We start from the raw sequence: 26,148 nt of genomic DNA, 5'->3' as shown, positions 1-26,148 counted from the left end.
CCTTCAACTGCTTGTAATAGACATAAATCAGGTGCCTGCCTTGATCGCCCTGACTTTTTTTATAGCTTGTGACATGAGTGCTTGTGAGGCAATTTGACGCTGGACCTAGGAGGCTGCTTTCCTGCAGCTGCACTGAGAAAAGCCACGGCCGTGGGACAGTGAAGGACAGTTATTTATCTGACCTAAGACCCCAAAATCATCGCGTTTTCTCTCCGTGTTGGAGGACACAAACCTTGCTGCTCTCCAGACAGCTCTCGGATTGTAGATATTCAGCCGTGTGTTTCGTTTGCATGCTACCTAGATCTTCAGCCTTCTTGTGTTAGTGTCTGGCCAAGGTAAGCTGCCAGGAGGGGGGCCTGGGGGTAAGCCCGCTTCCTCTGAATCGGGACAAGCCTGGAGGCAGGCCGTGCAGTAGCCTGTAACAGGCTGGCGGGCCTGTGGCTCCCCTCAGGGAGAATCGCGCCCGTCCCTGGTCGCAGAGGTGCAGAGCTTGGGACAGTCTGGCAGTCTTGGCACTGCCTCTTCTTTCGGGCTCCAAGGTGAGAGTGGTGACTTGCAGAGCTGCTTTCTTCAGCCATTTCACAGGGCCGCAGGCAGCTTTTATCTCTTTCCCCAAAACAACAGGGCGCCATTTGGGAAGACGTGAGGCCGTTCCCAAAGCGGGGCAGGGGCTCACAGCGGCCCCGCCAGCCTCCAGGGAAGCAGCCGGCGGGGTGCGTTGCTCGGCCGACCCGGCGGTGCGGGCCGGGGCCGGAGCTGAGGGCGGCGCAGCCCGGCCTGGCCCGACCCAGCGGCCTGAGCGGCACCCCCCGCCCGCCAGTCCCCATGGCAACCCGATGCCCGTCCGGTTGGGAGCCCCGCCCCCCTCTGCTGCCCAATCGTCCACACGCACGGGCGGAAGGCTGAGCTCCTGTTGGGAAGTACTTACATCAATCAACGGGCTGCTGAGGCCTCCCGCGCGGGAAGGTGCACACAGGCAGCCCCGTCCCCGCCCTTGACGAGTGTTGATTGGCTAGTGGACGCCCCGGGGCGGGGCTTTGTCTCTCCCTCCTCAGGACTGGACGGGAGCGCCGTCAATAAGAGGCGGGGCGGGAGGCGGGCTTGGCGGTCCCGTTCGAACGGTGGGGCGCGCGGGCCGCCGCGTGAGGGGTCGGGGGTCACAGGTCACGGCCACGGCGGTTTAGAGAGGGTCTGCGGGCCGGCCCCCGCCGCTGTGCTGCCCTCATCTCCCCTCAGGCGGTCCAGGTAAGGGCTGGGGGGCAGGTTCACCGCTCTGTCCGTCGCTGCCTCCTCTCGCGGGGCTGGAGGCAGGCACGGTTCCTCTCCCGGGTTCTTGCGGCACGGGCGAGTTCTGCTCTACCCCATCCTGGGCAGGCCGTGCCGTTCCTTCAGAGTTCAGAGTCGCCGTTCTGGGAAAGGCAGCGGCAGTCACACCATTGCCCAGCACCTTGGCGAGGAAGAGAGACTCTGCGTTGCCAGGGACCTGGAAAAATCTAGCTCTTGTTAAACTCTGTAACAGGATAATGCTTGGGGGGACTCCATCTAGCCAAGAAGTTTCCTGAACTATTTGTGGGAAAGAGTGGTTTGGCTGCCAGGGCCTCTGCCAGAGGGCTGACAGACAAAGCTCAGTATGTTACTATAGTTATCACTGCTTATTTTTACATGACTGAAGAGATGCAGAAGTAGGGACTTGCTTTTACTGAATCAAGCTCTAGAAAAAATTGGCACTTATTACCCAGGAAACTAAATGCCCAATTCACTAACTTTTAGCCACATTCCTTGTGCCCAGAAAGTGCTCCAAGCCCCAATGGTTGTGTTTAACTGAACTGAATTGAGAATAAACATGTATATTTTAGCACTGGGTAGATCAGGATGCTGTTGAACATCCACTGGTTTCGCTTCTAAATGGAAACCATGATGCAATTGTGTTTTAGAAATGCTTGTGTTCAAGAACGAAAAATTCGTTCCATCCTGAAAGTCTGCACGCCAGGCCAACGCAGCTCCGGGTCCCAGGCACAGCAGGAGCGACTTCACTGTCTGATTCTTTGCACCCAGGGAACGGGAACAGCTCTCCCATCTTGCCGCAATGTTTATTGCACAGAATTGAGTGTAGGTCAACAAGAAATTAGTTGCTATTGCAAAATGCAGGTTTTTTAGTTGATATCTATCAGGTAACCTAGTAAATCATCAGTTTGTTTTAAAAACCCAAACATGTACTTGAATATGTATCTACTCTCTTGACAACAACCATGAAGGAGCAACTCTGAACTCTCTGATATGTCATAGTGAGAAATCAATCCCTATTGACTACAAAATTTGTGTAGCTTGCTTCAGAGAGCATTTATATTCCTGCTGTATTGCCTTCCAGGAAATATTCCAGTCTTTATTTTACTTTTTTAAGTTATGTGGCTTAAAACTAGGTAAGAAATACCAAAGCAAATGATTAGACAGGCTTAGTAAGCACTCTTGAGAGGAGCCCAAGCCCACATGTGGACAGAGGCTCCCTTACTGGCACTTGTGTGCTGCTCCCTGCTCCCCCGCTTAGGCGGCTGGAGTGTCAGAGCCCCTGTGCCACAGATCTGCAGTCCTCTGATTCAGATGTCACCTGAGATTTTGCAATTTGGCTCTTAAAGTAACGTTCACTAGCATGTGACGTGTTTGTTATCTGAACACAGCATACTTGGGTTCATGATCTGCGTGTGTGGGTTGTGTCTCGTTCTGACTAGATTTTGGTCTGAATTACCAGCTGAATGATCTAGCAAAGTCATGGTCTTTGTGGGTGACCTGGTAATTCTCTGGGGAGACCTCTTTGTATCTGACTCTGTTTAATAATGAATGCAGGGCAGATATAAACACAGTTGGCTTTGTGGTATTCTGTCTGAGGTAATGGCATCTTCTGTAGCGTAAATTATTTTGATTGAGTTTATGTATGTTTAAAGATTGTGTAAAAGAAAAAAAATATTAACTTTGATTTTTAAATTCTAGATGTTACTGCTGTGACCAAGAAGACTTATAGCATCTACCTCATAACTGGAAGTCATGGGGACAACGGCCACTTTTGTGTAACTGAACTGAATAGGTAAGAGACAAGTAGCCCCTTGTAATTAATTTTACTCCAGCTTTTTATTTTGGAGCCTCACATTTTTCAATTTTCCTTTCTTTGATTTACACCTTTGCTTTATGCTTTAATTGGGAATTGTTTTTTCATTTGCTTGTAGTGATGGCTTAGATACACCTTCAAAAGGAGCTGAGATCTTGGTATTATCCATAAGTATTTCAGAGAGTGAAATAAAGTTCTCTTGCTGCTGTCACTGCTCAATTAACATTGATGATTAAATCCTATAAATATTCTCTTACCCTTAATGTGAAAACCCTTGATGGTGGGTTGACAGAAATCGTTCCCTTTCCTGTTGATATTTTTAACTAAAATAAGGCTATGAAGTGCTGCTGAGAGTCCATGCTTGCATTCCATTCAAGCAGAGTAAATGCAATCACCAGTGCTCTTACCCTTTTTGAAGGGTTGGAGCACTTGGAAAGAACTGAATGATTTGTAGACAGATTCTGTCCCAGGCATCAGAGTGTTGGGAAAGGATGGGTGGGTTTTTTTCCCATTTCTGAAAATCAAAACCTTTATGTGCAATTCAACCGCCTTTGATTCCTCAGTCAGTGCTGATTTGGGGATAAGTATGATCACTGGTGAGGAAAACAAAGCAGATTGGACCTTGGTGACAGAATCCCACTTTGAAAAGCCAGAATATTCACTGCATTTATTGGGGAAAACATGTGGGTTACAGTGAAAATAACTCTGGTGGAAGCAATGAGAAGTTCAGCTTGATTTTGGATCACTTCACTTGTGGGTATTAGGGTGAAGTAGAGCTGGGGAAAATGGAAGAAACTCTGCCTTATTAGAAGCATAAAAACTGGTGACTGTATCTTGGCCAGTGTTCCCGATTTTCCAGTAAGCTGTCTGCTGTACGGAGGTGTATAACCCTAATGGCTTGTTGTATGCCATTAAAAGGTATTGTACACTCATAAAAGAATGACATTTTGATCAATGCTGTTAAAAGAATTACTGTCTTGACACAGAAAAGCTTTCCTGCTGCAAGTTTAAAAATATGCCTTTAAAAGCTTTTTATTGAATACCTTTGCATCCCTCAGAAATGTGCTATTTTGGCACAGGGCTGCTCTGAAGTATTCCATGTTGTAACTTAAATGCAAGACCTTCTGTTTACCATCAGAAGGGAGTGAGGCAAGGCAGGTGTATTCACTTAACTACTGTCATGGGGACGAAAGAAAAAGCAGCTTGAGCTACTTGTATGCAGTCTAAAAATAAGAACTCCTCATTTTTAGAGTCCAAAATCATTTGAAAGCTATTTGTTTTTGTTTTGCCATTGATTCCTCTCTGTCCCTCCAGCTTTGTTTGAGTGTCCTTTTGGACTTTGAAGCTGTTTATTGATGTTGGAGGGAGGCAGGTGGCAGATAGGGAAACCACAAACGTTTTCATTGTAGCTGGATCCTGGCTCACGGGCAGGCGGGCTGTGTTGAGAGGGACTTGTTTTGGAGATGTCTAGGTGGTCCTGCTGCGGTAATACTTCTTGTAGCAGAAATCTCCCCTTAGTGTTATTAAAAATCTTGTATCAGAGCTATTGTTTAATCACAGCTGCTGAAATAACATTGTACCTGGCTTGATTGTGGTTAGAATCACAGCTGAACTGTTCAACGCAGTTCAGCTGGGGCCGTTGCTGACGGTACTGCCAGGTGGGAGCCTGAGGAGTCCCTTTGGCAGCCCGACTGCCCTGGAGGTCACGGCTCAGTCCCCTGCTCAGATTTGTAGCAGACTTTGTTATGTCTGACCCATTTAAACAGAAGTGCTAAAGCCCTGGTTTGGGAATCTGGAGGCAGGGGTGTAATTCCTCAGCTTTGTCGTGCTCCTGACATGTCCTCGTGTGTTTCCGATGTTCCTTGGGTTTTTGTGTTTCAGGTCTGCAGTTGTTTAGCTGTGTGATATGCTAAATACAGCTTTATACAAAGATGGAGGGATTAGCTGAAAGGGCATGGTGGAACAGTCTTTGATATAAAGAGGTCCTAGGCAAATTTTTCTGAGGGCTTTTTCTTCCTCCCCTTCCTATATATTTATGATCGAAACAAAGAAGTGGATGTTTTGGATGCACGTGGTATGCTTCATGTCCTGTCACGGGATTGTCAGCAGCTGGGTGGGATCTCGGAGTGCTTGATAAGTATGTTCTGTAACAGGTGAGTAAGATCATAGCATTAAGTGGTATTTCTATACATCAGGTGAAAAAAGCTGTCAAACTTAGTGGTGGAATTTCACTGCTGAAGAAAGCAAAATATTTAGCTGTACCATATGTAAGTAGCTCCTCTTGGGTGCAGTTTTTGAGGTACGAAACTCCTTTCAGGAAAAGGAAATATGAATACTCTGCATTAGGCAAGGTACAAAAGGAAAAAGCAGGAGAGCTTGAATGTAGGTTATTGGCAGATGAGGATGGTCCTCGAAGAACTATGGTTAGTTAAGGTGCGTACCATCATAACTGCTCCCTATCTGTCTGAGATGCTTCAGTTTTGTCCATTTTAATCTTCATGGAAGGCAGGAGAAGCCCAAAGGCTTCCTTACATCTGTTTCAATTAAACTTTTAGTAGCTTCTAGGAGAGGGTTTTGTTTGTTTTTTTAAAAATATGGGAGTTTATATTGAAGTTCAACTTGCTAAAGCTGATGTTAAGCAATTTCAAAGTAGTTTTCCCCACTCTGAGTTTTGTTATAATGGTGTGGGAGAATGGTCAACACCAGCAAGAGCAAAAGCTGGCACACAACAGAGGATTTGAACGTGAGAGGTGCTTGGTAACTTGAGAAACTTACTCTGAGGTGCTAACAGTAACTTGAAATGCATGAAAGGACACAAGGATTTTTCTTTTTTGTTTATTGTATCCTGCAACATATAGTTTCCCACCAATAGTTCCAGCTTATTTTCCCATCTTAGGCCAAGATTGAAGCAATTGGCACTTTAGTAGCCTTTGTGTTTAAAAAGGAAAATGTGCTGCATATACTGCTGGCAGTAGCTTCTTAGATGATTAACTGCTCGTTTCTGAAGTCCCACCACTTTCCTGGGGAAGAGCCTTGCATGCCTTCAGCTCAGTCATTCCATATCCTTTCCCTTTGTGGTTTAGGTCAGTCCCCAACCCACTCAAAATCGTATGGTCTTTAACTGTGAGTTTCCTGTGGTGTGTTTTGCTTTGGTTTTTCTCTGAGGTTTCAATTTGCATCCAGATGCTCCAGGGAAAAGTAGAAGAAATGGGACCTTCCCAGAGTAAGCATTCCCCTGTCCTCACTTGTCTTCAGGTGAAGAGGAGGAAGGGCAGAGAGCCCCTCAGACTCTTGGTTATTGTCTGTGCCAGCCTCCCAGGTCCCCTCCCGCCTTCTGTACAGCATGTGGCCCTTCCTGCCACCAGCTGTTGTCTGCTGTTTTCCAACTAAGCCTCACTTGTGTAATTTTAGCTTTGGAGGAAATTTGAAAGCAAAATTATCTCCGTAGTCCTGTTTACCCACAGTATCTCACTGAAGCTCCCTACAAATGTTTTTTTACCATGACCTTTTAGAATACCTGCGTTCAGGGTAGGCTTCCAACCTGCAAGTGTGGCTTAGGCATGTTTTCTTACATTTAACTATATTAAAAACTATGATCTTTGCTTGACTCTTCTTTACCAGGCAAACTAAATGGCTTTCTGTCACTGATCCTTGTTTTTTATCACTCTAATCTGTAAATTTGTTCAGTAATCATCTTGTGCTTTTTTTCGGGGCATAGACAAAACTGTTGAATAACATAGGGTCAAGTTTTTGAAGGTGGGATGAAAGAAACCATTCTCTTTTGTGTTGATATTTAATTGATGTAAGCTGGAAACATTTATTTAGTGTTTGGCCTCATCTGCAATTACATTTTGAGGCCTATCAGTCTCTAGCCCACTTGATGTGTCATGTTGATTTTGAGTTTCTTAATCAAATGTCACTTTGCATCAAGTCAAGTGCCTTACAAAAATCTGCTATATCTGTGTTGTTAATTAGCAATAAACTTATAATTAAAAATCAAGCTAGTCCAAGAATATATTTTCTGAAAATTCATGTCATTAATATTGTATTACCCCCTCCATTTCTTTCTAGCTAGAATCCAGGATTGGCCATTCTGTTACTTTGAGATCAGTGACAGACAGACAAGATTATAGTTACTCAAGTCACCAGATTTAAAAAAGAAAAAAAAAATACTGTTATTGTTTCTCTGTCCTCTCAAATATCCCATGTTTTCCAAAGGATACTAAAAATGAGCATTAATGGTCCAAACAGCTCTTCAGAGAAGCTCTTTTCTTCTAATCACCATGGAAATTGAAACCTAGATCTTAACTCTTTCCCATTTGACCTAGTTCAAGCTACTCACTTAATATATAAATGTCCTAGCAGAGTCATATGACTTCCTGTGGGATTTCGGCTCGCATTAATCCTTTATCAGTATGATGTTTCCTAGAGGTCCTCTGCTTAATAGGCCAGATCAACAGCATTAAATGTTGATTTTGACCTTGAAGGCCTTGTCACTGGTTTTGGCATCTGTGGCTGGATGAAGGTGGGAGAGAACCTGAGGGTCTAAATCTCTTTAGGTTATCATTGTAGGTGAACTGCATTGCTTTGCTTTATAATTGGTTCATATTTTGATGTTAATCTTTTCAGCTGTGAAATACAGAAATTCAACAAACTCTTACAGCTAAAACCAAATCTGTAGAAATTGATCATGCAAGTAAACTATTGTAATCAATCCATCTAGCATAGAGGCTAATTGTTTGATATCTAGATCATATAGTTCTTAGATGTCAGACTGATTTAATTGCTTTAAGAGAACTGGTGGGACTAGATCTTTGGGCAATAGAGGAAGGTAATCCACTTTTTTGTATAATGACTTTCAAAATCAAACTTCTATGCTGTCTTATGTTTATGGCTGACTTCCTGTTGGCATGTATATAAAATGTACTTTTGCTCACTTTATATGCATAGGACAAGTATGAGGAGAATGTAATGAGAACAATAACTGAAGGCTATGTATTATAGTAAGAGGAAGCAAGGGTGTCGTAGAGTAAAAGGGTGTCCCTTCATGGAAGAAAATTGATAACTGCAAAATAAGATGGGTGATTGATACCTGTTGAATGTCTCTTGGGAGTAAACAGATCAATAAAATCAGTAGGATGAGACTAGGAAGGTATGTGTGTTATTACTTGCTGAAGTTGTGAGAAACACCTTTATACTTGTGAAAAGGGCATGTTCTGAAATCTGGAAAGCTCTTGCAGAGTTTTTCTTATATTGTACTACAGTTTTTGAAGGTAGTAAATCAACTAGTAGCTCCAAGTAAGGTTTGATTTTTAAGTCTAGAACTTTGATAGCAGTATATTTTCTTGTTACGGGCCTTGCCTGAGGAATAGTATGCATGGGGATGCTTTAGTGAATCACACTGAAAAAAGATCTAGTTCATTATGCTTTCCTTGTATTTTTAGAAATGCAGTTTGTAGGATGTTTTCTTTGTAGCTCTAGTGTTTGGACTATAGGGAGTTCAAATCTTTCGGAGGAAAAAAGAGCTTCAAATTCTGTTCAGAGTCTGATATTTGTTTTATTAGTGGAAATTTTTGTCTCCTGTGTTTTCCGCATTCTAGATAACCTTTTCTTGTCATCTAAGAAATTAATTTCTTTGTTGGAATCATTGCAAGTAAACTTGATAGCAGGAGTGCTGTTATTGAGGCAGCTTACACAGTGATTTGCTAAGTACAGCCTCTTCATATAATGTGAAGCAGAAGTCGATTTATTGACCACTACTGGGATTTCAGGAATCTGTTGAACTACCTGGTTTTTATCCTTCTCTCATAAAATTCACTATTGAATGTCTTTTTTCTGGTACCCTCTTGGAAAGGATTCTCTTTGATACGCAGTCGTACAATAAGAGCAATCATTCTGTTCTCTACTTGTTTCTGTACTGTAGAGTTTGGCTTTTTAATAAAGTGTATATATGGTCATTTATATATGTCAGCTTACGTGACATCAGAGTCTCAAAGGTTTTTCCTAAAATACTTTCCCATGCAAGGAGGACATTGACGCTTATCTAGGCTGTGAAAATAGGCTCTGTGGCTATGCTGCCAGTCCTTTTCATAGAACATATTTCAATTAGAGCAAAACATTACAGAAAAGCCAACTCTCTTATGAGCACAATATTGCTTATGTTGCAGTACATCTCTATAAAATATAATCTGCTACTTTTCTGGGATACTAAGAAAATATTTAAGTATATGACTTGATTAGTTTGTGCTATTTGCTGTATATTCATCATGCTTTTTTACAATTTTCTGCAAACTTTCTCCTCTGAAGTAAGGTGTATGTTAGGAATTAAAACTATTTGGTCTCTCTGGTAATCTGTAAAAATGTAGTTTTAAAAATAGAATCCAAGTGAACTGTACAAAGTGGATTATTGATTCTCGGGGATGAAGAGAGAATGCTTTCTTTTGTCCTCATTGCTTTAGATTCTGTACTAATAACTGGAGGCTTGGGGGGTGGTGGTGTTTGTTTGATTAACAGACACTAATGGAGAAATCGTCTTGTCTCCATCTCATCTGCTGGATTTCTGACAACTCTTGCTAGCCACTATTGCATACAGGATACCAGAGCCGATGTGCTTGGGGATGGCAGATGGAATATTTATAGGTTATGGTATACAGTAGTAAAGCCTCAACATTAGGCATATTTATCTTCCAAGAGCTGTGTAACTTGCTGTGTGATGTCTGACCACAGCATAATGCTGCCTGGAACTGTGGGGTCTGTTATTGAAATGACCAGAGCGCTGCTCTAGGCATGAAAAGTGAAGAGGCAAGTTAACACAGAAGAGAACAATTATCAGAATGGGTTGGATTATTACACCAACTGAAGGGGAAGGCATTGCGTTTGAGTTCTGATGCTGTACCACAGCTGTCACATCTGCCAGCCCAATGCTTAGGTGGGCCAAGTTATGTATTACGGTTAAAAGACCTTGTTTTTGTTATTTATGCAGAAATGTAATTCATGAAAGGAACAAAATTAGTATTTTCCAGACTCTCTCCTTATGTTTGCCTTAATCTTGTAATTATTTTGGGGAAACATCTTAGTATTTCTGATTAACTTGACTGCTGGATTGTGAGAGGTTCTTGGCTGATTTGACTAGTCCCAGAATTATTATTTTTTGCTGTCAGTCGCAGATTAGCAGGACTCAAAGGGGTGCAAAAAACTTGCTATTCAGAAATAGCCTTCTGCCATGTTATATGGTATGATTATCATCCACATGGGCAGCTTAGTTTTAGTTCCAAAACACTTTTTCCATTTATAATTAGGTGAAGGCTCTGATCTCTGAAGGTGAGAAGCTGGGACATCAATCTGCCCTCGCGACTCAGCTTCATGTTAAGTATTGAACTTCCGCCTGCATGCTTAGCTGTTCCAGTCAGAGCCCCAAACTCTGCTTTTCACTAATGCTTTGTCAGAGAGCTGTCCTCTTCAGAGAGATTGAAATGAGTAATAGTCTTTCGACACTATTGGCAAGTGGCTTTCACGGTCCATGGCGGATCTAATGAGCTACAGCTGCCTTGCTGGAAAATCCTGCTTTTGATTGTCTGAAAGGACTTCTGAAGTCTCTACTTGGATTCACTGACTTTCTTAGGATTTTTTGTTTTTATTCTTTGAGAAGCAGATAGAGAAAGCACTCTTGGAAATTCCTTTTTAATTTACATTCACAAATGTCAAGTTTATAATATGGTGCTTTTGCACAAAAAATTGCAAAGTTGACACATTAGACATGCTTGAAAATGGAAATACAGCGAAACATGCCCATCTGCTGAGGAAAGCAGGTGTATAAATCAACTTCCAGGCCTGGCATCTGTAATTGGGTCAGATTCTCAAAGAAGCTTGGCAATCAACATGTGTCCAGTATGCTGCATTAGTGTGAAAATTTGGCTATTCTTTAAGTCTCTTAATGAGATCTGGGTTGTTTTTTTCTTTGGGGGGGGGGGGGGGGGGGTGTGTTTTGGTTGTTGGGTAGTTTGTTTGCAGTTGGGTTTTTTGTCTGAGAAACTGGGCAAGAACGTGAATATATTTTCCTTGATATAAATATCTTTCCTATTCTGTGTGAAAGATGGGGCAGGAAACAATTTTACATACCTACCTGTAAAAGTTTGAGGTGAATAGCTTTCTCCCCTGCTCTTTGCATCCTCATCTATATCACTGTTTATTCTGTCTGCCAGCTGAAAAGCTTTTCTTCTGAAATTCAGAAGATAAATTGTAACCTACCTGTGACTTGTAGTACCGTTTGGGTTATACCTGCTACACTACAGATTTATGTTTTGGACTAGATAATCACAGCTTCATTTACCTGGAACTAGACTGGTGTGGAGTTTTGCAAACACTAGTAGATGCTGATCCTTATAGTAAAGAACAGTGTTACTATACCTTTTCTTCTGTTTTTTACTTGTTTTTTTGGTTTCATATCCACTTTCCATTTTGTTCCTATTTACACAACTCTTCTTATTCACATTGACCTACCTCCTACCTCAGGGATATCAGCTAGCCTAAGCTGTTGTCCTTTTTCTTTGGAACTGATGTGAAGTTTTGAGAGAGCAGGATCAAACACTTGCAGTGTTCTTCTCCAGCCAGTGAGTGACAATGTTATGAACTGACATGTTTAAAAAAAAAAAAAAGGCATATTACTATGAGACTTCGAGGTACTTGAAGAGGAAATTTAGATGTGAAATGCTAACAAAATGAACTCGTTAGAAATGATGAGTCTCACTTCTAGTGCAGAAAGCACTTCATCTTACTCCATTGATATTCCTGCTTGTAGTTTTTGACATGTGTGTTACTAAACAATTAATGTGACACAGCACCTCTGTTGGGGTAATGTAATGAAACCCGAATCAATGGCTCGGTGTTTGTGGCTCTCCTATTGAACAAGGAAAAACTGCAGGGTGAGGCTGTTTGCAGTTTGGAAGGAGAAACTCTTCTCCAGCTGGTTGCTGCTGGCAGGTGCCAGGTCCAGAACAAGTTGGCATTACTTTTTATACTACTTCTAAGACTTAAATATAAAAGTTACGTTGCTGACTTGGAAATGTAAGTGCCCAAGGGCTGCTTAAGGCTATAATCTGTGAGAAGGCATTCTCATGAAGAATTCTGATGCTGCCATAACTGTTTATTTGGGAACTATTAGCATGTGCAGTCTAAACACACATGGGTATGTGAGTCTTAAAGGTGTATTTTTTCAGTCTGCGGTGTCATAGACAATTTGTTATTGGAGATTACATTTTTGTTGTCTACTTGCTCCCATTTTCTGTGTAGTAGCAGCGGTGTGAGAAGCAGATCTGTAATATGACCGTAGCATAATTTTGGTGGAAAGGTCCTTTCCAAGGACACCTGGTGCTACCCCCTGCTCGAAGTAGTGCTACTGATGTTACATGAGGCAGCTCAGGACCTTCTCCCCCTTGGCTGTGAAGTAACTCCACAGCTGAAGACTGTACAACCTCCGCAGGCAACCTGTTCCACACTCTGACCACGGAAGAATTTTTCCTTGTCCGTAGCTGAAATTTCCTTGGCTATAACTTCTTCTGTTTGCCCTTGTCCTTCCATTGAGCAGTCTAAGAAGAATCTGCCTCGCACTTCTGTGGCCGGTAGCAAGGGGACTGCCCTTGGCCTCTCCTTCCTCTGCAGCAGCGTGTGCAGGCGGCCGCAGGGCCATGGAAGCGCTGCAGCCTTGCTGGGAGGAACAACCCAAGATCTGCAGACCTCCACCCTGTAGCTCATGGGCAGGAGTGCGGGAAGGGAGTGGCTGCCATAGCGCAGCGGCCTCCTGTTCCCTCCAGACGTTCTCCGTTGCAGGACAGGGCAGCCCCGTGTCCCCGTTGCACCAGTCCTGTACCTTGAAGGGGTCTGGGCTGATTAATTGCTGGAAGATTCCTGCTAGAAGCATTCGGTGCTGCCTGGCAGACAGCATGCTTCTTGCTTACCTGGAAGTGGAAGCCTGGAATTTTGTGGTTTCATTGTTAGAAATAGAACACCCCTGGAACTTGCCAGGGAAAGGAATTAGTTAGTGGCAATGGGTATTAATTCATGGCATTAAAGGTTGGATCAGTGCAGGCCCTAGCGTTGAAGTGGTAGGGTTGATGTGGCTGTGATTGGCTTCTGCTATGCCTTTGTGATACGGTGGTTTGTGCTATGCTTTTACTATTTTCTGGATAAAATTTTTAATGTCTGTAAGTCTCAGGTATGTGGTCTCACCTTTTGCATCTCCTATCGAGAAAATACATTTGTTTCTTGTCCTCCCTCCCCTTTTGTTTCAATCATATTTTGTCTGCCAAGTAGTTATCCGAAGAGGAAACTGAGCCCAAAATGGTGAGCAAGCGAGGACTATGCCATGCATCTTTGTGGTTCAGACACCACTGTGCAGCTTCTCCACTCTGTCTTTAATTAAACTTGGGTTTTTCTGTTGTTGTAGCTGGAAGCAGTGTGCTGACACAACTCACTCTTGTATAGAACAGATTAAAATGTCAATGTTTTAATGTTCTCATCTGTGGGAAAAAGAAAATAGTTGGGTGTTTTATTTATAACTTAAAAAGAGACTGTACTATGGAAAAGGTTCACTTGTGCAAGATGGAAAATCACAATTAAAGATACAGAGTCCCATTTAATATGAAGAGTCTGTAAAGGACTGAAAAGACTGAAAGGATGAAATCTCTTCAGGAAATAGGCTATACTGGGGCATGGCAGTTTAAAACAGTTATAAATTTACTGTATTTTTAGTTATTCACTCTGTTTTCTCTGCGTTTGTGGCATGGTGTACATGCACGCATATCTGATGAAGTAATGCACCAAACAGGTGGATGTGTTTGAGCAGGAAAAGAATGAAGGTACCTGGAAGAATGGTCAAAAAGCAATGTTGTCCTCAATGCTAGATGACCTCTTTCTGGAGAAGGAATCTGTATTTCCTAGAGAAGAAATGGTCACATAAGAATAAAATTGCAGTTCTGTTCATGTCTTCTGCAGAATTGCTCCCTTGGCAGTTTGAGAAGTGACAGTGAAACTGGTTTGGAGGTGTTGATTATAACTCTGTGCAGGAGATAGCTAAGCGGGCCCTGGGGTAGCAGTTGTACAGTAGGATGCTGTGCAGAAACTCGAGCTCAGGCCCCTGGCGCAGGACAGTTCGGTTCGCTCAGCTCTGGACGGGCTGTTGGCTGACGTACCAGGAGCCTTGGTCACTCACTGCCACTCTTTGTGGCTTAATAGGGGCTTGCTTTTCAGGTGTCCTAGTCAAGCTCACTTTGATATTTCAAAATACTATCTCTGGTGGAAGTCAAATACAGAAGACACTCAGGATTGTTCCCTGTCTCGATGATCTGCTCCTCTTCTTTACCTTTGGAAGTGATGGATTTCCTGTTGGGTAACCAGGTAAATGTAGAAGGTTGTCTGCTGGACTGGGGTTAAGCTGACAGCTCTAATTGCCTGCTCTGGAAAAACGCTGCTTTTCTTCAGAAAGTGCCTCCCAGACCTTATTTAGAGACTTGCTTAATTTGGGCTGTCCTCTGGGTTAACATCTGTGGAATCTGTATTTCTCTGGCAGTTGTGTCTCCCTTGCATGTAAAATACAGATGCTCACCAGTGCCCTTTTGGGTGGTTTCTTTCCTAAGGGGGGGGGGCGGGGGAGAGAAGCAATCCATTTTAAATAAGGGAAATAAAAAGAGCTCCCACTGAACACATTCTAAAAGAGGAGTGCTGCATGTCTCTTCCCTTTACTGACTTTCACTTATTTATTTGAACCCATCTCCTACAGCCTTGCTGCTGTGGGATCAATTTGTTGGCAAGGGTTATTCAAACATTAGCAGAATGCATGTTCTTACTGTTCTTGTTGGACTTGGGTGTTGAAGCCAACAATAACAGCTCTCGTGTGGGAACTGATGCTGGGTATTTGAGTCAAACTGTTCTTGGTGGTCTGTACTCTACTGCAGTGAAAAAATGCGAGGGGTTTCTTTTCCCATAGTGTTCATTTGTGTTCCTGTAGTTCATTGTTTATACAATCGCTGTGCCTGTGGACAGTTGAAATAAACACTTTAAATAAATTCTGTAGTTTTCTTCACTTTCAGCTCTTGCTTTGTGTGTGCTTTTTGTAGGTTTGGGGTTTTTCCCTCTATGGCTTCCATCCTCCAGATGTCATGGGTATGCGTTGTTTGGTTTGGTTTTTTTTTTTCCCCTGAGGTAAAAACCTGACTGTTAAAGCTTATTTGTCCTAGAAAATGTCCCAAGAGCAAAAGCACAATGCCTCTGGAATGCCCTGGGAGCTGGGGGTACATGGTGTTTCAGGCTGAGCTGTGCTGAGGCCAGTAATGTTGAAGATGCAGCAATCTCAGCCTGGTGCTCCCCTCACTGAAATCAGATGGCTTTTCCAGGAAAATGTTGGGCTGTTGGAGCATTTAGTGCTGTGCTCTGTAATACCCGTCCAAGTATTCAGTAACCACCACAAATTCCTTGCTGGTTGTGCTTTGTAGCTGAAGTGAAGGTCCACAATGCAGGGATACTTGTGGGAGCTGAATGGTTTGAAGCTTTCTGTAATTTTTCCTGTTACCCTCAGGGCACTCTCTGAAAAAATTACTTCTTTGTAGCATCTTTGGGATATGATGCAGTCCCAGATCAGACATTTCTCTATTAAATAAAAAGTATGATAAGCCTAAAAGCATTGAATTTTGTATTTTGAATCTCTAGAGGCCAATCCCAGTGTGTATCTATTTGGGCTAATTTACTGAACTATTTAGTTTCTTCTCCTGCATAACAACCATTCCACCCCCAGCATTATTGAAGTTAGTTTTGCCTCTGTGGCTGCCAGGAACAACTTTACTTTGCATGGATAATTAACTGGATTAACAGGAAAAAAAAAAAAAATTATTTCCACACAGTGGTAATAATAAATCTGTTACTACTTTTGGCTCTCCATGTTATTACCATAGTTGGGTATGTCTTAATGAGGAAGTGGCTTCCTCTTACTAAGTTCAAATACCAGCAAGGAGCCTGCCTCTCGAATGTGGGCTGGGCTGTGTGAGAGTAGAAGGGCAGAGGGTGGTTTTTTTTAAACTAGACAGTCATTCCTGCATACAAATAGCTTTTTTTTTTTTACTGCAAGCTGTAAATTTCCAGTCTTTGCGACAAGGTAACACTTGGGATTTCTGATAGTGTCAGAATCAAAGCTTTTCTGAGATGGAAATCTTTCCAACCATTTTTTTTTTCTTTTTCCTTAAACCAGAGTATTGAAGAATAGGCTTAACATTTGGCTGTTCAAGAGTTCTGAAATTGACCCTTTCCTGTGGGGATATTTGGAGCACCCAACTGTTTTTTCCAAAATGCACAAAATAATGGTATGGGGATGGGACCTGCTGAGCTTACCACAGAAACTCTCTTGAGGGAAGGCAAAACCTGAGGCTCAGATATGAAGTTGTGAGTAGCTCATGAGTACAGTAACATCTCCTTCTCGTGACAGTTTGTCTGATACTCTTGACCTTTTTCAGAATCGTCCCCTTCCTCTTCCCCATTTATTTTCATTACCTGTGTTTTGTCTCAGGTTCTGGAACCTTGTTTTCCATTAGCCCAAGAAGGGATGAACTTGCTTTCTTTAAGGACTGTTCACACTGATAACACTGCTGAGAGCATTTTTTGTTTGGTTTTGGCTGGGCAGTGGGGGCAGAGGCAGTTGAACCTTTCTGGATAACCAGAGGAAGGCAACTTGTCATCTCCTGGTGGCTTGAAGTTAAATGTCTGGACTGCATGCAGCTCATCTTCGTGGTGAGGCTGGTGCAGCTTATCAGCTCATACCTGGTTTGGAGTGCCAACAGATGAACTTTTGGGCCGAGCGTGGCAGTGTGGCTTTGTAAGTCCGGGACCCCTGTGTGATCATGGGCGCTTGCAGTCCCCCTGCCTTTTCTGTAAACGAGGGCTGAGCATTTTGCCAACTATCTGACACCCTGAATTAATGTATTTGCTAACTTTCGTGTGCATTGCTGCTGTTATTTTGTGAAAATGTACCAAACAGCAATTTTTCCTAGTCACCCTTCAGCTGATTCCTGTCGTCATCATTGTAGCAGTGAGCCTTGAAGATCCTTGGAAAGGGAAAGCGACAGTGCCTGAAGATCAGTTTGAGGAAGCTTTGGCATAAAGGCCAGCATAAGGGAAAGCTAAAAGCATCTGGGGAAGAAATGGGCAAACTTCTCTGGTGGTGGTGAAAATAGAGGGGGTTGTTTATCTTCCCTTATGCCTATTGACATTTCCTTCTGCCAGTCCAGCCTATGTCCTGCTACTTAATTCCCCCTGTGCCTAATCCATCTCTGCTGTTTCTTTCCCATCATCCTCTCACCATGTAAACCTCCTTACTGTAACCACAGCCTGTCTGCTCCTGCAAAAAATAAAATGCAAAAATTAAGTCAGCTGTATTTAGTACTGTTAAATGGGTGGAGTTTTTTTAAGGGGGGAGGAATATGTAACCATAGAATTAGTTGCAAAAGTTTGAAGGTTGTAAGTAAAACCAATCACTGAATTTAGAAAAGACAAAAGAAAGCTATTCAATAAAAGCACTTAAACAATTCTTGGTGAAAAGTGCTCTTTGCCAAAAATAATTTCATTTTACCGAATCATTCAAGTGTTGCAAGGAAAAAAAAGAAAAATAAGAACTTATAGAAATCAATGCCCGTGCTTTGTTTTTGACAAAAAGCGTTTGTTTTGAAGCATTTCTGCAAAAACAATTATTTAACAACCAAAGTTTATTTCAACTGTTGAAAAGCAGTCGGCTTGGGTTTGGTTTTTTCAGTTTTCACTTTTTTTGGTGTTCTGAGTTGAAATTTAAAATAATTTGCAGTTTTACTCAAACAGTGGATAATTTCTTTGCACAATATTGAGTTTATTGATAAAGTCTTAATTCATTCATTTATATACATTATGATATGGATTCGGCTATTTTTTTAACAAGGGGTTTGTGACAGAGCAGAGATCAGACTTGATTTTTGAGGTTTCTAGTTCAATGCTTTATGTATTAGAAAAGCCTTTCATCCTAGTGCTGTAAGCTGAATTAGAAGTCTTGCACAACAATGCCGTGTTTATGACCAAAGAAAATGAATTGGGGTGGGGTAGGGAACCTGGAAGCGTTTCTGAACTTGTAATGTTTGATTTTTGCAGTCTTATTGACCTCTTAATGTGGGCTGCTGCTCCTTTTCCTGGAGAAAATCAGAAATTTAAGGTTTTGCCATTCTCCCCTGACTCCAGCTGTGTTTAGCCCTTTAAGGGTCACGAGTAGAATTTTAACCCAGGCCTTCTCTGAGCTTGTAGGTATGGCCGAATGTAAAAACATACGGCTCATCATCTCTGCAGAGCAGCCACAGTGAGATAATGATGAAGTGAATGTAAAAGCCTCTTCTATTTTAAATGGCTATTGTTGGAAAACTGGAGAATGTCTGGAATTGCGACTCATTTGTTTTCTCTGCGGTGAACAAAGTAGCGTGGTCTAGCAACTGCAAGCTAGGGTGGTGACGCGCGTGGCTCTGGTGTAAGAGGCTACAGATGTGCAGAGTCAGGCAAGTCGTCTGCTGGCAGCATTTCCAGCTGGCTTTGGGAGGTGGCTGACCCTGCCCAGGGAGCGCCTGCTGAAGGGCTGCTGCAGGATGGGAAGGGTCTGCCAGGGTGAGACACACAGGCCGTGTGAGATGCACCTCTGACGATAGTGGTCAGTAGGAACTGTGCTGTTTCCTACCCCGGCTGGAACATGATGTTTTGATGCCAGAAGCACTGAAAATTGACAAAGGTAGTGTTGATAATGGAAAAGTTACAAGCATAAATTTCTCGGTACCGATTCTGTTACCTGTGCTGTTGGTATGTCTACAACCTACGCCTGCTTTCCATAAGAAAGGAAAGTAAGAAAAATATCAAACTGATGTGAAATATTGCAAGCCTAAGAAGCATTTTTAAACTATGTCCTGGGTGCCCATGGAAGGAAGAGATGATGGAAGCTGCAGTACAACAGACTGCCTGCCTGGGGGGAGAGAGTCGGTGCCAAGGAATGTTCTGAATACTGAAGGCAGGTCACTGCACCTGTGTCTTCAGTGTAACACTTATACTATTCATATTAGTTGAAAATAAAAAATAATTTTAAAAAATTTGGTGTAAGGAGAGGTAAATCATGGAAGCTACATTCTTACTGGATTAGAAAAGCAAATGGGAAAATAATTTAAAATGAGGGAGTGCACAAGAAAATAGAATTTGCTGAAGGAAGGTAAGATGTCTGGGATGAACAGGGCAGGGCTTGTGACTCCTCCCAGCCAGCTCTAAACACTCCTGGTCTGCAATAGTCACATGGAAAACAGGGTGAATCTGTGGACTTGGTCCACAACTTGCTGTGGCTAGCAAAACCAGAGGCATTCTAGATGAGGTATACTGAAGAGAGAATCTTTTTTTAAACATAATATATGCAATTCTTAATTACTTTTAATCTTGTTTCTAGCTCTGTAATTGGAAATCTGACCTTCCTGAACTCTGTATAAATCTGTATTTTATTTTTAACCATTAAGCTATCTTGTGTCAGAGATGAGTACAGATAGCAGTGACAACCTTGGGATACTTGTATCTTTTTGGAGATAATAAATACAAATAAATCTGTAGACACCCCGAGGAGAAACTTGCATCCTGAGATAAAGGGGACTTGTGGCTTGCAATGTGTCTCGTATCAAGCTGTAGAAATTGGTCCAAAATCCGATACTGTTAAGTGCAAGATTGCAGAACACAACCTGACAGCCTTTCTGTGTGGGGCAGGCATCACAGGAACACTGTCCAGCTCCGGTCACTCTCTGCAAGTGTCACAACATTTCAGTTTGTCGATGTGTCGTAGGTACTGGAAGACTTCCAGGTTACAGCTTGCAAGCCCGTTCTAGATCCTCTCGTCAGAGGGGATGACCTATGTTTGCTTTCATAGGCAGAATCTGGCGGTTTCAGACATGAGAATGGATGCACTGTTAGCTCTAGTCTTCTGCAGACCGATGGGCAGTTTTGTTGCATCTACAGTCCTTGCAGCATCTGGAGTCATCCCTCCATGACTTACCCATTAACGGAGTAGTTTGGGGTGCTTAGTCATTTGGTCTGGGTCCTGTCTTTCGTGCAGTGTTGCTGCTTTTCATGACTGCACCTCCTGCAGCGTGTTTTACGCGCTAACAGTGTTCACCTTTGCCTCGTCGTTGTTGTGAGCTGGCTGGTGAAACCGAGGTGTTACTTGGTGACGGTATGAGATTGCACAAGAACTAGACAAGTCTGGGATAATGCTGGTAAACTGGAAGAAGCTTATACCAGGATCTTGAAGGGAGCGGGAGAAGCAGCCTGTAACATAAGTTCTTAATTTATTTTTTGTTAGTTTTTATTCTGCTTCTGGTACTTAACAGCTATGGCATGTGTGCTGGTTTCCCATCTGCTCTAAATGAGACAAATGGAATTGTATAGTTGCTTTCATATGTAGATCCCAGTTCAGTTACTTCAGGACTAGACAATTGAAATGAGCTGTAGATTGACCAACATCTTGAGGCCATCTGAAGAACATCTGGAAACTGAGACGAATTCAGAACATGATGGCCCAATTATTTGAGTTGAGTTTGACACACCCTGGTTTTCTTCACATAGAACTCTAGGGAATACTCCATACGCTTGTTTAGTGTTTGTGGGAGCATTTGTACACACCTTTGTCTTTAGCAATCTTGTTTAGGCTTATTCAGGGAAAGGGTTGATTTTTTTTTTTAAAGAAAAGCTGGTTCCCTTGTCTGTGCTGTTATTCCTGTCTTTTCCGCATTGATCCGACCGTATGGTTGCAAAACCTAGAAAACTGTTAAAATGCTGAACCTAACCATAATCCAATAGTAGAGAGTCCTCTTTCCTTTTGCTTTCTGAGTGTATTTATCCATTTACTTAGTTTCTAGGTGGGCTGCAGCATGGTGTCCTTGATGTACAAAACCCATATTTAGCATGTCATGTACATTTGTATATTAAAATTTCTTATAAGTGGGGAAGAAAGGCAAATATGAACTGATAAACTAAACAAATCTCTGAACATTTCTAATCAAATCTACTGTGGTGATTTCTGGGCTTTTTGAATAGCACAAGAACTACAAGATCTGCTGGTTTTCTTAGGGTCTGCATAAGCTTGTAAAGTAGTGACCAAAGGATGCTTTTTAGGAGGAGTGGAGTAAAGATGATAACCCAGCATATAATGATGTTTGGTGAGCTGTGCAGTGTGTCCCTTCAACAAGACTGCATCTAAAGAGTAAGAGAGCTTTGATTCATCTTTTAATTATATTTTTTTAGGAGAGATCTTTAAACTATGAAATGACATTTGTTTAAGAAAACAAAACAAACTTTAAGTTACAATGTATACAGTACTAAAAGGTAAAAATCTGTATCTGTATGTAACTAAAAATGGAGAACAGTGGCTCTTCACCCTTTTTTTCTGATTGTGCATCCTTGCAAATCTTGGAACAACAGATTTGCAAAATCCTATTTATTCCAGTTAAGTCTGCCAATACTCTTGCTTTTCTGACTTTCTGCCTCCTTTTAATAATCATCCAAAGATCCCAGGTTGATAATCTGCTGACAATGAAACACTCTAATGCCGTCTGTTATTTTTAGATCCTTGTTTACATGCATACATGGAACCTGAGGATTTTTGAAAACTGCCAGAAGGGATGGCAGTAGACAATTAGAGCTGTTTTCATGTCCTGGACACTGCAGAAGAATGGGCAGGAGAGGCCACAGCTGTGACACACTTGGGTAGCTCTCCATGTTCTGCCTTGACTAGACATTCCGCTGTTGGAGTGGCTCACGCAGTGTGTGCGAAAGGTCCGAAGGCCAGCTCTAAACAATTCTTAGTCTAGCTAAAGACGGGGATGCTTACTGAAGACTGGCTAACTGACCGCAAGAGATCAATTCCTTCATTCAGTGTAGTTTAATGCTATACAGGGGACAGGTACTTCATCTTTTGATTCAGGACCAGTTCAGACCTGAGTGCCATTTTCGTGCAAGCTTCTGCTTTCCCACAGTGGCTCATGTCTTGCTGGCAGCTAGGCATGCTGACTTTTTTATAAAAGGCCATTCTATGATGCTACATAGTCCAAAGAATAATCGGACTTTTTAGAGGGTGGTAGATGTATGAAAGCATGTTCATAGGAAGTGGGGGAGGTAAAGAACAGGATCTTCTTGTAATTGGAATCTTTTGCGTCTCTTTTTCATGGCAAAGTAAGTCAGGCCTCTGTGGACTTTCTAAGCCAAATGAATTATGGTCTTGAATAGTAATGCGGTATTGCTAATGATTTCATTGCTGACCACAGCTGTTGGCAATAAGGCTAGCATTGTCATTTCATTTCTGATATATTTTTGAGGCATTTTGCTTATTAAATTAGTTGACTCTTTTTACGTACTGTTCAAGCTATAATGTTGAATTAATGAATTTGGGAACATGGATAGTGCAGGTTAAGGTCTGTGAGCTTATGTTCCTTTTAGCTTGATGCTGGTGAGGATACACATCAGATTGTTAAAAATAGTTGTTTAGAGGACTTTTTTGTATTAATTCTGAGGCCTGAAATAGACTGGGAATAAGTAAAAGTAGCCTGGGGGCTGCTTTATACTGCATGCTTTGCCAAAATATAATCCCAAATGGAGCGATCTGTTCTCTGCTACCACTGTTTCCAGTTGTTTGGCCCTAATCTGAATCTAACAGAGTTGAATATCTCAGTTAAGGGATGAGGGTTGAAAAATTTTAAGCCCTTTGAAGATTTCTGAGAATCTGTGACAAGATCTTGATTTCTCCCCCCTGCCCCCAGCAGCTTTTTGTGCCTTGCAGTGCTTATGAGTAATGTGGTCCAAACTAGGGGTGAAATGTGGTCCATCCTCGACTAAAGCACTGGCAATTTTAGGGTGAAGTTAAACTGTGGAAGATGGATCGTTTAGTTTTGCCTTCTTTTGAGTTATAACAAGGTTACCCTGACTCCAGTTTGAACTCCATAAAAACTTTTAATTAGAAAGCCATACTTCTGAGATAGCTGGCCCTGAAGCTGTCTTGGGCAGCAGTGGGTCAGCTGCTAACACTGCTGGTCTGTAGACCAGGTTCCAGCTAACTTCAGTGCTGATGTTAGTCCTCTAAATCTTTTTCCTAATTGCTTTTCTCTGCAGAGAAATTCCAGCTGAGCACACGCTCACACGTCACTGGCAAAGAATTTTGTGTGGACCTGATTTTCTGCCCTACAAATAAACATGAGAGCGTGATGCTCAAGCCTGGTACTGAAATGGCTGAGGCACACACCTTGGTCAGCTGCTGGGGTGGTATTCTCCGGAGTGCTGCTCTCCAACAACAAGCCGACTGAGAAGAATAACTGGATTGATCTGTATAGTCTAGACACTTTTGAAACAAAGACCAGCTTTATGGAGGAGTGGTTGGTTAGGCTGCTTGAATAAAATACTGAGTATCTTTGATATTCCTGGAATTTAGTTTCCCTTGTTCTCAGAGAGCCACGAACTAAAGTTACCTGTTTGTAGAAACACTAATTTTCTTTGAATCTTTGCTGTTCTTGAAAGCACATTCCTTAGGTCTGTTTCAGAGAGAATATATTAACTGCCTTCTAGACAAATAACATGGGTGTGAGTTGAAAGCAGACTGTTCCTTAGCTATGCTGTTCATGTGTTGGAAGACCTTTTCCTTTTTTTCCCCCTCCCTCCACTGTTAAAAGGCTGAACTGGAAATCCCCGCCCCATTTTTAATGAGACATTGCCCACAGAAATGGCAATGAACCACCAAAAAGGAACAGCAAAGCCAAGCCAGCACTCTTCATTGTACTTAGGTTCCAAGTTCCACAGAATGGTGGAGGAGTTAATACCTGCAAGGACTGAAGGACAGCCTGATGGCAGGCAGGTGTGCCACAGAGCAGCTGTGGGACCGTGTGGCAGTTACGGGCTGTGGGCTTTGGCTTGACCGAAGTCCTCGCGCCACGTAACCCTGTCCTGGGGGAGCAGGAGCAGCAGGGCAGCTCTCTGTGGGGCTTGCACTGACTTTAGAGACGTCTGATGTACCTCGCGGTAACTTCTATCTAGTAGCTGCATTAAAATCTCACCATTTTCCAACCAGCGTTTACAGTGCACAGAAGAGGAGAAGGAAGGGTAATGCATTACTGGCAGTAATAAAGGCCAACTTTTTATAGTAACTTTTTTATATTAATGAAGTCCAGCCTGTGGACCTAAGTGATTCTGGTTGCTTTTCCTTTAAGTGCTCAGATAAAATCACTAATCTCTGTCCTGAGGCTGCATGCTTTCCTTGGTTCATGCAGGGCTCAGGCAGCCGTGTAAGAGTCCAGACTTTGGCAGAGTTCAGCTCTTCAGGCGTGGCGCTGCTGTGAGACCAGGGAAGGCTTTGCTCCTCCTAGGCCTTCTGTTCACATCCTGACTAGAATGGTCATAATGTGCTCAAACCTACCACCTGGTCAGCTTGATGGAGCATTTTATTCTGTGATCTTCTGGTTCTTTTGTTTTGCATGTGTAGTGCAAAATTGTTTGTGTAGATTTTGGTTTCTTCTCCCTGACTGTAACTGACCTCAGGAAAGAAGAGAAAATGTTGAGCAAAACTACGTCCTTGGTTACATCTGTGCATCTTTAGGGATTTTAATTATATAGTTTGAATGAAAATGACACCAGAACAATTTGCCTTGGGCCTGTACATATACCTACTATGCTTAGGCACATGCTGAAAAATATTCTTTAACCTAGTCACTAGTTTCTATCTTCCTGGTTTGATTTTTAAAAATACAGCACAAAACCCAGGGAATCCTGGCTTTAAGGGCAGTAGTGTGACTTGCAAATATTTGATTGGTTCTGTTCCTGTCTGTTCTGTGTAAAACTCATTTACTGTTTTTCCTTTTAAACTGTTAGCTGACCTTACATACGAATCCCAGCTGTGCATTAGCATTGCTTGGGGATGTGTTTGTATCTTTTGTCTAAAAATACCCAGCCGGTAGGATTCATGATCCATGAAAGCTAATTGAAACAATTTCTCTTCAAGTTTTGGCAAGCGAAGCATGCATTATAAGCATTAATATCTATAAATTGAATTGTTAATGAATCTAGACACTAATAATGAATGCAATTTTGCAGGCTTAACTAGAAACACTAAAATTATCAGGATCTGGAACAGAATTTTCAATCATTTTTGCTTATTAAATAGCAAAGCTACGCTTTTAATAAGCTAATCATTTTTATTTGACCCCATAGGAGTAGCTCAGCTGATTAGAAACAGGTTTCTAAGTGCAAAACAATGTTGTTTTTCTCTCACTGTTTTAACCACCACAGTGCTGAAATTTCAGATCAGATACTTATCTCCCATTGTGAATATGGCACGAATGCTTATTCTGCGATTCCTCTGAAGGAATTTACAGTAGAACCTATACATGTCCCATTTAAGGGGAGAATACTCTGCATAGAGAAATAGTAACTGCCAAAACAATTAGAGCTTTCTTGAAAGATTGTTAGTGCACAAAAATACAATATATGAAAGACACTCTATTCAGTCTTTGTTATATCCAAAAGTAGAAGAGCACCTGATGCAATTCAAAACTAATTAACTGAAATCTTTTCCCCACCTAATTTAAAATTAGCCTTTAGGATTATTTTATGCAGATGAAGAATATGGTCAGATTCAGAACTATAGCAAGAAAAATCTTACGTTCTGATGATTTACTTCTAAAACAGTTTTGTGAAGTCTGCAATTTCTACTGACTCTAGTGGCTGGAGACCAGGAGGACACAAAGAGACAGATTATTCTTCAACTCCCTTAGGTAAAGTTTCTTCTCCCCAAGCTGGTGCTGGCAGCTCTTGCAGACAGGCTGTCAGACTTTATGGATCACTGGTGTCTTTTAGACAAGCAATTTCTTATACCAGAAGATTTAGTAACCCTACACCATTTGTTAAATGAAAAAATCAAACGTGGTTATCTTGTGAGATAATGGTGAAGAACTGTCTGTGAAACTGTGTAAGGAGATAAAAGGCTGAAAGGGATGTCAGGG

The 26,148-nt window shown here is 42.1% G+C and overlaps 1 protein-coding gene across 1 annotated transcript in view; it reads left to right on the top strand.

The window, feature by feature from the left end:
* Nucleotides 1-3,006: 3,006 nt before the first annotated feature.
* PMFBP1 (polyamine modulated factor 1 binding protein 1) overlaps nucleotides 3,007-26,148 on the top strand; it is a 129,748-nt gene continuing 106,606 nt past the window's right edge. Inside the window, exon 1 of the mRNA XM_074840072.1 lies at nucleotides 3,007-3,079. The gene's annotated coding sequence lies outside the window, so the exon portion shown is untranslated. The remainder of the gene's footprint in view (nucleotides 3,080-26,148) is intronic.

Source organism: Strix aluco, chromosome 14, assembly GCF_031877795.1.
Source record: "Strix aluco isolate bStrAlu1 chromosome 14, bStrAlu1.hap1, whole genome shotgun sequence".
NCBI classification, from domain to species: Eukaryota; Metazoa; Chordata; class Aves; order Strigiformes; family Strigidae; genus Strix; species Strix aluco.
This window is presented reverse-complemented; position numbering and strand designations above follow the sequence as displayed.